The sequence below is a fragment of the Carcharhinus amblyrhynchos genome, chromosome 10 (genome assembly GCF_965287045.1).
Source record: "Carcharhinus amblyrhynchos chromosome 10, sCarAmb.v2.hapA, whole genome shotgun sequence".
Lineage (NCBI taxonomy): Eukaryota > Metazoa > Chordata > Chondrichthyes > Carcharhiniformes > Carcharhinidae > Carcharhinus > Carcharhinus amblyrhynchos.
In genome coordinates, this window is record NC_137333.1 from 72,386,976 (window position 1) to 72,396,943 (window position 9,968).

The following is a 9,968-nucleotide window of genomic DNA, read 5'->3' on the forward strand; positions in this document are numbered from 1 at the left end:
TTTATATAAATAAAAAATAACAGTGGACCCAACACCGATCCCTGAGGCACACCACTGGTCACAGGCCTCCAGTTTGAGAAACAACCCTCTACAACCACCCTCTGGCTTCTGTTGTCAAGCCAATTTTGTATCTAATTGGCTACCTTACCCTAAATCCTGTGAGATTTAATGACAATCAGTGAAATACTATTGGATGATTTGGTCCAGAAGTCATAGAAAGATGTGGCTCAATGTTAATGGTAGTTTCAACACATTTATCAAGAAATAACAGTGTAGATTTGATGCATAAGTTAAACCAGCAGAAAAAAACATATCTTTGAAAGGCAAGAATGGTTTACTGTTCCCAGACTGGGCCAACATGATGGGTGAAACCAAGTGACGCTAATCTCTGTAGCTGGTGGCAGCAGTGTAGAAGGTGTGTTTTTCCCTCCGAGTGTCTGTTTATATGCTTTATATCTAGGAGGCTGGTGATGCTGCTCCTCCATAATAGGTCAAGCTGAAGCTGCAAGAACTGCTGTTATGCTATAAAGAAGACTGTCAGCAGGGAAGTGCAGATCGAAACAGGTAAAGTAGCAGAAATCTCCTCCAAAGTTACAAGAATGACCTCTAAGACAGTGACAGTGCATGTTCAGAGCAGATCCTGTGACCAGACCAAGTCTCGGGAAACGTGGCAGCTAAAGGGAGGCAGGAGCTGTCAGTGAGTAAGTGTCTTTTATAGCACTGCTTGTGGGCCAAGACGTGCAGGAGTGCTTCTTCTATCTATACAACCAAACCTCTTGCTCCATGACCTGCCTCCCAATTGGTGATTTGATCAGACTCCTCTTCACCATTATTCCCAGCTCTACTGTGGCCTGCTATCACCATCCCTTGTTTGTCCTTGCTGGCTTTGCTTCACCCCCATTACAAGAGACCTTTCCAAGCGACCCTCAGGCTCCAGCCTTGAGCTTTCTCTTAATCCGTCTGACTGCCAAACAGAAAATAAGGGCAAAATTGCTGACAGGGTTGTGCTGTTCCCCACCAGCAAAGACCCAATTCCCTCTGCACCTCCCTGTAAATACTGGTGCTGTGCTGTCTGCAGCAAAATAAAAAATAAAGCTATCTCTCATTCTGGTCACTAATATTCCTTAAAAATAAAAGTAGACATGAATATTCAAGTCAGCTTTATTTGCAACTACTGCTTTGCTATAACTGCTGAATGGAGGAAAATACACGCTTACAATTTGTCAAATGAAGCAGATAACATTGATCTCTCACATCGGAGTTCTGAAACAATTCTTCATGGGAGGCAGCCTCAGAAGTTCAGTTATTTACATCACAAAGTTACTGGATTTTTCTGCAAAGTAAACAGCAATTTATTTGCTGGGAGCACAGGACGTCAGAAAGGGAAAGAGACAATGCCGTGGAGCTGATGTTTGCTGCTTAGTTGCTTCACTGAATGTGTAATGATATTGAACCACATTCGCTGTGTTCACATTCATTTACATCTCGCCCAGGATTTTCACAAACTCATGTTAAATGTGAGCATTGATTTTGGAAATGGTGCCAGACGTGGGGAGCTGCTAGTACAAAGACCGAAGCAAAGTGGCACTCAGCTGACAGCCTGTTACTTGCTGGGGTCAGTTGGATTGAATAATTTGCATACGTTCCCAATTGGTCATCGTGCCCTCAAATGTCAGAGAATCGGCGCCATAGAAGGCTGTGTCTGTTCCGGGAACGGTGGATCACCTCTATCTGACCCTGCTGGAGTTGACACCACATGGAATGGGGGGGAACCCACTGCCTGTAGCCCTTAAATTGAATTTCTATGTGAGCTCATTCCAGGGCAGCATGGGCAACCTGTGTGGCAGTCAAAAATGTATCCGGGAGGTTACAGATGCCCTTTGTGCGAGGGCTCACAGGTTGGACCAGGCGAGCCAAGATGCCAGGGCCATTGTCTTCACCACCTTAGCCGTATGCCCCAGGTGCAGGGTCTGTGGCCCGGAGCGCTCCATAGTGCCGAGTGGCATCATTCATAACCCGCAAAGGATATTCCTTGCTAAATGTGCAGCTCATCTGTGATGCTTCATGTGGGTATGTATCCGTTTCCCAGGGAGCGTCCATGACAGTTACACCTTGGAGCGCTCTTAGATCCCAGCTGACACTGGAGGGAAGGGATGCCACCTTGGGGACAGGGGGTACCCACTCAGGAGGTGGCTGATGCTGTCAGTGCAGAGGCCACAAACACCAGCAGACTTGTTACATGCCAATGCTAGTCAAACAGGCGATTGGCCTGCAGAAAATGCGATTCAGGAGCCAGGCCTGGTCGGAGGGTGAACAACAATATAGCCCCCAGAGAGACTCCCACATTGTTGTAATCTGTTGTGTTCTCCACAACTTGACACTGCAGAGGGGAGACCACCTGGATGGAAGGACATGGAGGAGTGCCACATCCCTTCAGATGAGGGGGATGTCGAGGAGAGCAGTGAGGGTGATCACACAGAGGAGGAAGCTGAAGAACTCCAGGCAGTGGTCAGGGCCTGAGTGGGCTGATGGGCTAGGGATGGCCTCATAACATCCCACTTTGGGGATGAGCAGGACTAGAAGTGACTCACTCTCCCACTAACATGGAAGCAGTTATCTGCCGCTGGCACATGTTCTCCCATGATGTTACCAAGCATCGTGGGCAGACATTGAAACTATTGTCTGGACTCGGTGGGAGAATGATGACGATTTGTATTGAGGACAGAGCAATGCTCTTCTCATCCTCAGAGACATGTCTGACTCCTGTCAGACAGAGAGCTTAACCTGTCTTGCCATCGAGTGGGCTCATCATTGGGCTCAGAAATGAAGTCCCCTCCCACATCAGGGGCCCTGGTGTTCTCAACCATCTTACAGCCGAGGTGGGCAGCGTGACAGCGCCTCGACTGCCCTTGGCCTCTTAAAAACAGTGGTAAGAGATTAGAGAGAGGTGTGCTTTGATAGAGGGGGTCCACTCTTCCATGGATGGGGATTGGGAGATGGGCTCAGGGGAAGAAGGACATGCCAGCAGCAGTGCTTCCTTACTGCAGCGTCAGTGTGGGAGGGACACAGCACTGCCATTCTCACACTCCACAGTGATGAGGCGCCTTGTGAGCATACTGCTTCCCCAAGCTTGGCAGCATGTGTGGAGGTTCTGTGGGTGAACACAGTGAAATTTAATGCCAAACCTTCAGAACAAAATGTGACCTATCTACACTAGTGCCTATGTTCTCCTGTCCCCATTAAGTACCTTTCTTAATCTTCCTGACCCCTGACCCTCACACTATGTCTAGATGTGTCCTCAGGGTCCACAGCTGATGTTGAGGTGACTTGTTGACTTCCATGCTGTTTTGCCTGAGATGACCTTGGCTGATGTCCCCTCAGAGGAGAGGACCTTGAACGTCCAGGTCTGCTTTCGGGCAGCGCGGATGTTGACTGCTTCCCTCCTCGGTGTCAGGGCTGGAGGTGTGTCGTTCACTGGAACGAGAGTGTCAGATAGGCTGGAGATGCCCAAGGTCCCCTATACTCCTGTCGATCCTTTCCCTTTCAGGTTCCCGGGTTGAGGGGGGCACTATCCTTCTCCAGGGTCAGCTGGAGATTCCGCACCCCATTGTGTCTGTCACTGACACTCCTGAATTCCCACCATAAGCAGGCATCTCCCATCATGCAGTACATGTCCTGCGCCAAGGTCTCCACTGTGGATGCCACCCTCGCAGTGTGGGCCTTGGCGCACTGCAGTGACGGCATCATCTCCTCGGATAGAAGGCAATGGGATTCCTCCAATCGGCCTTGCATCCCGAGGAGGGCTGCTGTCATCCCATCCTGATATTTGTGACTCTGTCTTAGCAGCTCCAGCAGCTGAGGAATGACCAGGCCCAGGGACACATCATCAACAAGGGGCTCAGCAGAGTCCTGGAGTTCAGTATCCCTCCGAGTGCCGGTTCCCTGGGATGTCCCTGTCTCTGCCCTGCTGTGGATCTTTAGCTGTGAGGTGTTCACCAGTGAGTGACCCAGAAGCCTGTCTACTTAGTGAACTCACCAAGGTCTGAGTATCTGCGCTGGTGCCAGGTGTGGGAGACAGCTGTAACACATCATCAACAGCGGGGTTCAAGCATCCCCCTCTGAGCTGCTGGAGTCCGATGGGTCCAGGGGGCCGCAAAGATGGTCTGGCCTGTTCCACTGGCCAGCCTGCAAGAGAACAGAATGGCATCAGTGCATTACAGAGGCGGCACAGTGGCACAGTGATTAGCACTGCTACCTCACAGTGCCAGGAACCCGGGTTTAAGAACATAAGAGCATAAGAAATAGGAGCAGGGGTAGGCCATCTAGCCCTTCGAGCCTGCCCCGCCATTCAATAAGATCATGGCTGATCTGTCGTGGCTCAGTTCCACTTTCCCGCCCTCTCCCCATAACCTTTAATCCCCTCTCTTATCAAAAACCCATCAAACCGCGTCTTAAAAATATTTAGCAAGGCAGCCTCCACCACTTCAACGGGCAGAGAATTCCAGAGATTCACCACCCTTTGAGTGAAGAAGTTCCTCCTCAACTCCGTTCTAAACTGCCCCCCCTTTATCTTGAGGCTGTGCCCTCTAGTCCTGCTACCCTTTCTATGCGGGAAGAATCTCTCTACCTCTACCCTATCCATCCCCTTCATTATTCTATACGTCTCTATAAGATCCCCCCTCATCCTTCTAAACTCCAACGAGTACAGACCTAGCCTATTTAGTCTCTCTTCATAGTCCAACCCCCTCATCTCCGGTATCAGTTTGATTCCTCACTGTCTCTGTGGAGTCTGCACGCTCCCCCCATGTCTGCATGGGTTTCCTCCAGATGCTCTAGTTTCCTCCCACACTCCAAAGCCATGCTGGTTAGATGCATTGGCCATGCTGAATTGACCCTCAATGTACCTGAACAGGTGCTGGACTATGGCGACTAGCGGATTTTCACAGTAGCTTCATTGCAGTGTTAATGTAAGCCTACTTGTGACTAATAAATAAATGTTAACTTTAATACGGAGGAACATTGATTACTCACTTCAGACTTGAGGAACTTCAGCATGCATGTTGAGGATTCTCATGTTTCTCTGCTGCTCCCACTTCACCAACAGCCCAGGTACACTCATCGTCTGCCCCAGCCAGCTCAAAGACACAATCCTCAAAACATGTGAAGGTTCTTGGCTCAGGCATGGCTCCAGCTGGCTGTGCCCGCTCAGGCTTGTTTGTGGTCAGGTCTGTCCTGCAATGACAGAGATGGAGAGAGTGTTGGTGGAAGTGTTGATATTTATGATGATGTGTAATAGACATAGAGCTTGGGTGGGAGCTAGAGTGTAAGAGCATATCAGCTACTGGGGGAACATGGTGATTGTGGGAGGCAGGGGAGGAGGAAGCTGGTGCCTGGTGTTGGCAAAAGTCAAGGTGGCAGGGAAAGCAAGTGTTGGGGGTGTGAGGGGGTCCAGTGGCAGACAGGGAGTGGTCCACTTATCCTGGCTGAGGTAAGATCATTTATCTTCTTCCGACACCCCATTCTCTTCTGGAGTGCGCTTGCAGTGACCAGGGCTGCCACTGCATCCCAGGTGGGGGTGGTGACCCTGCTGGAAGGACTGAGGGGGTAAAGCACGGCCCGCCTTTCCACTCCATCCTGCATCCTTCTGAGGGCCCTCTTCGAACAGCATGCTACTGCCTCCTTGCCTGCCATCTCCTGCAGTCATTGTGGAACAAGTGCTGGGGAACCATTTACATGGAGCTCCCCAGTGCTTGCAACAGTTAAGCTGCTGCAGAGCAGGAGAATCAGAGGCAACACGCCACAGATAGGGTGTGATACCAGGGTGTGATACCAGGGTGTGATACTAGTGTGTGATACTCAGGTGTGATACTAGGGTGTGATATTAGGATATGATACTAGTTTGTGATACTATAGTGTGATACTAGGGTGTGATACTATAGTGTGATACTAGGGTGTGATGTTAGGATATGATACTAGTGTGTGATACTATAGTGTGATACTAGTGTGTGATACTATAGTGTGATACTAGGGTGTGATACTATGGTGTGATACTATAGTGTGATACTAGGGTGTGATATTAGGATATGATACTAGTGTGTGATACTATAGTGTGATACTAGTGTGTGATACTATAGTGTGATACTAGGGTGTGATACTAGGGTGTGATACTATAGTGTGATACTAGGGTGTGATTCTAGGGTGTGATGTTAGGATATGATATTAGTGTGTGATACTATAGTGTGATACTAGGGTGTGATACGAGTGTGTGATACTATAGTGTGATACTAGGGTGTGATACGAGTGTGTGATAGTATAGTGTGATACTAGGGTGTGATACGAGTGTGTGATAGTATAGTGTGATACTAGGGTGTGATACGAGTGTGTGATACTATAGTGTGATACTAGGGTGTGATGTTAGGATATGATACTAGGGTGTGATACTAGGGTGTGATACTAAGGTGTGTTACTAGGGTGTGATACTAGGGTGTGATACTAGGGTGTGATATTGGGTGTGATACTAGGGTGTGATATTGGGTGTGATACTAGGATATGGTGCTGGGGTGTGATACTAGGGTGTGATTAGTAATGCGGCATAAAATTCAGTCCAAGAACACATCGGCACCATTTGTGGGAATCATTCTGTTTTTCACACCAGAACCAACGCTGCTGTTATTTGGCACAGTAAGAAGGCTCACAACACTAAGTTAAAGTCCAATAAGATTATTTGGTAGCACAAGCTTTCGGAGCACTCCCTTTCATCAGGTGAGTGGAGGATTGGGTTCACAAACAGGCATATATAGACAGAGGCTCAATTACAAGATAATGGTTGGAATGAAAGGATGCCCTGAGGCATGGTACATTGCAGACGCTATGACAATCATCAGGCGGAGTGTTCTCTTCCTGTAGGGGAACACTTCAGCAGTCAAGGGCATTCAGCCTCCGAGCTTCGGGCCTTCAAGACACAAGACAACACAGAATCGCCAAGTTCTGCACGCTTGAGGACGGCCTAACTGGGATCTTGGGTCGATGTCACACTATCTGTAACCCCACGACGTGCCTGGTCTTGTAAAATCTCACTAACTGTCCTGGCTGGAGACAACACATATCTCTTTAACCTGTGCTTAACCCTCTTTCCCCTCACATTGTCTGCACCTGTAAAGACTTGATTAACTGTTAAGATTCATATTCAACCATTATCTTGTAATTGAGATTGTGTCTATATATGCCCTGCTTGTGAACCCAATCCTCCACTCATCTGATGAACTGGCTCTGAAAGGTCATGCTACCAAATAAACCTGTTGGGCTTTAACCTGGTGTTGAAGGACTTCTTATTGTGCCCACCCCAGTCCAACACTGGCACCTCCACATCATGGCTATTATTTGGTAAGATTTCACCCGGCATCAGTGGGTGGCACAATGGCACAGTGTTAGCACTGCTGCCTCACAGAGCCAGGGACCTGGATTCAATTCCGGCCTCAGATGACTGCCTGTGTGGAGTTTGCACATTCTCCCTGCATTTGCATGGGTTTCTTCTGGGTGCTCCAGTTTCCTCCCACAGTCCAAAGATGTGCGGGTTAGGTTGATTGGCCATGCTAAACTATCCCTTAGTGTCAGGGGGATTAGTGAGGTAAATGTGTGAGGTTACGGGAATAGGACAGGACCTGGGTAGGATTGTTGTCAGTGCAGGCTTGATGAGCCAAATGGCCTCCTTCTGCACTGTAACTTCTGTAAGGTAGGCCATTCAGCCCATTCAGTCTATTCGCCCATTCAATAAGATCATGGCTACTCTGATGTGATAATCCTAAACTTCACTTTCCTGCCTTATCCCCATGATCATAACCCTCGATTCCATTACTGATTAAAAAATTGTCTATCTCAAAATATGCAAATTTCACACAGACAGTGACTCAAACCAGGTCCTGATGCTATGAGGCAGCAATGCTAACCACTGCACCACCATGCCATTCTATAGGAATTCCAGGAATGGAGGTAAATCCCAATGCCCACTGTACCTTTGTCATCCTATCCATTTAGATATATACAATATACTGCTCTCTTGAATGTTAACTCTGTTTTTTCTCCACAGATGCTGCTGGACTGGCTGAGGTTTTCCAGCATCTTCAGTCATTCAGATTTCCAGCATCCACAGCGATTTGCTTTCATCGTGCAAAGTGGGCTGTTGTTTAACACACTGGCAAATCCTCCTCAGAGGATAACTGTGTGCATGTCTAACAGAAGGTGGCAGCCAGGTTCTCCAGTTGGAACAGAACCCGAAGAAACTGGAATAGAAACCGCAGAACAGAAATGTGTTATGATAAGACTGCATGATAGTGCCACAAAGTATTTCCTTCTGATACATTACACATTAAACACTTGACAAGCCTGCAACACAACCTTGCTACTCCTACAGTGCATCACATCCATAGCCTTATTATGAATGACACACATTCTGGTGCAACATTGAGAACATCAGTCTACAGATTAGGTGTGTGATTGTCACAATGCAGATACTACTTCACGTTGCATTTCAAGACTAGATTTCTGCTTGCTTAGCTCCGAATTTAACAGAACAAGTCCTAACTCGCGCAAGAAATGAGTTATGATCCCCTCAGGGAGAACTGTAATTCAAAATGAGCAAATTTATTAAATGCCCCTGCCAAAGAAGAAATTACCAACAAGATTTTACATTTTTGCAACTTTTACTTGAACACCAATCTGAATCAATGTAAATTACACATGAATTAATGGGCAAGTTATACTTCACAATGAAGGCAAATTCCACTTTATATAGTCATTACAACAAAGTATTGCAAGCACAAGCATTGCAATACTCATTGCACAAATGCGGCACAATATAGCCATATATTCCTGCAGTGCGCTGTCCTTTATCCAAGCAGGGTAGGTCAGGAGTCTGATCCAACAATAGCTTTTACCTTTAAGTTTCATGGACATAATTATCATCGGGAAAGCATACTTCTACAAACCCTCTCTCCCTCGGGTCATGATAGTCTCCATGGAGCAGCTTTCCAGAGTTTCCCTTCAACTGAACAATAACACCACAATTCACAGTTTGGTCACTTCTGGGAAAACACCCAGCTTTTAGCATCTCCAAGATATGCACACTACTTTCAGGGGTTTAAACATTTTTACCCCGTTCAAACATTATCCGCCAAATAGAAAAAACTGACTGTTCACAATAAGCCGTGTGACTCCTATTCTGTACATACTGGTTAAGTTTAATGCCAACCATAAAGGAACGAACAATAAGTGAATAACCAAGCTCTTTGGCCTAGTAACAATCACCATGTTCAGCTAGTCGCTCAGTCACAAACACACAAACACCTCACTCAATGAAAACTCTGGGAGTTGACATTCTGTCATTCTCGGTGGACCGAAACAAGGTCCCTCCACATCATACTGCAAAGTTGTGCAGGTTAGGTTGATTGGCCATGGCTAAATTGCCCCTTAGTGTTAGGACTAATACATGGGGTTACAAAGATAAGGCCTGAGCGGGATTGTTGTCTGTGCAGGCTTGATGGGCCAAATGGCCTCCTTCTGCACAGTAAGGATTCTTTTCTATTTTATATTGTTTCATTCACATTGCAAACAACAACTCAGTTATACATATCTGTGAGATTGCATTTACTGAGCTCATTCAAATAGCACCGATTTGAGGAGAATTGCACAGCTGAACAAGAGCAAGTGATGTTAGCAGAGGAACTCTGGAAAGCTGCACCATGGAGACTATCATGACCCGAGGGAGAGAGGGTTTGTAGAAGTGTGCTTTCCCAATGATAATCATGCCCGTGAAACTTAAAGGTGAAAGCTATTGTTGGATCAGACTCCTGACCTACCTTGCCTGGATAAAGGACAGCGCACTGCAGGAATATGTAGTTAACAGGTAGCGACTGCTCAGATTGCCATTTGCTCTAAATTCTTGGGTACCATGTCACGTAACTCTGTTGAGT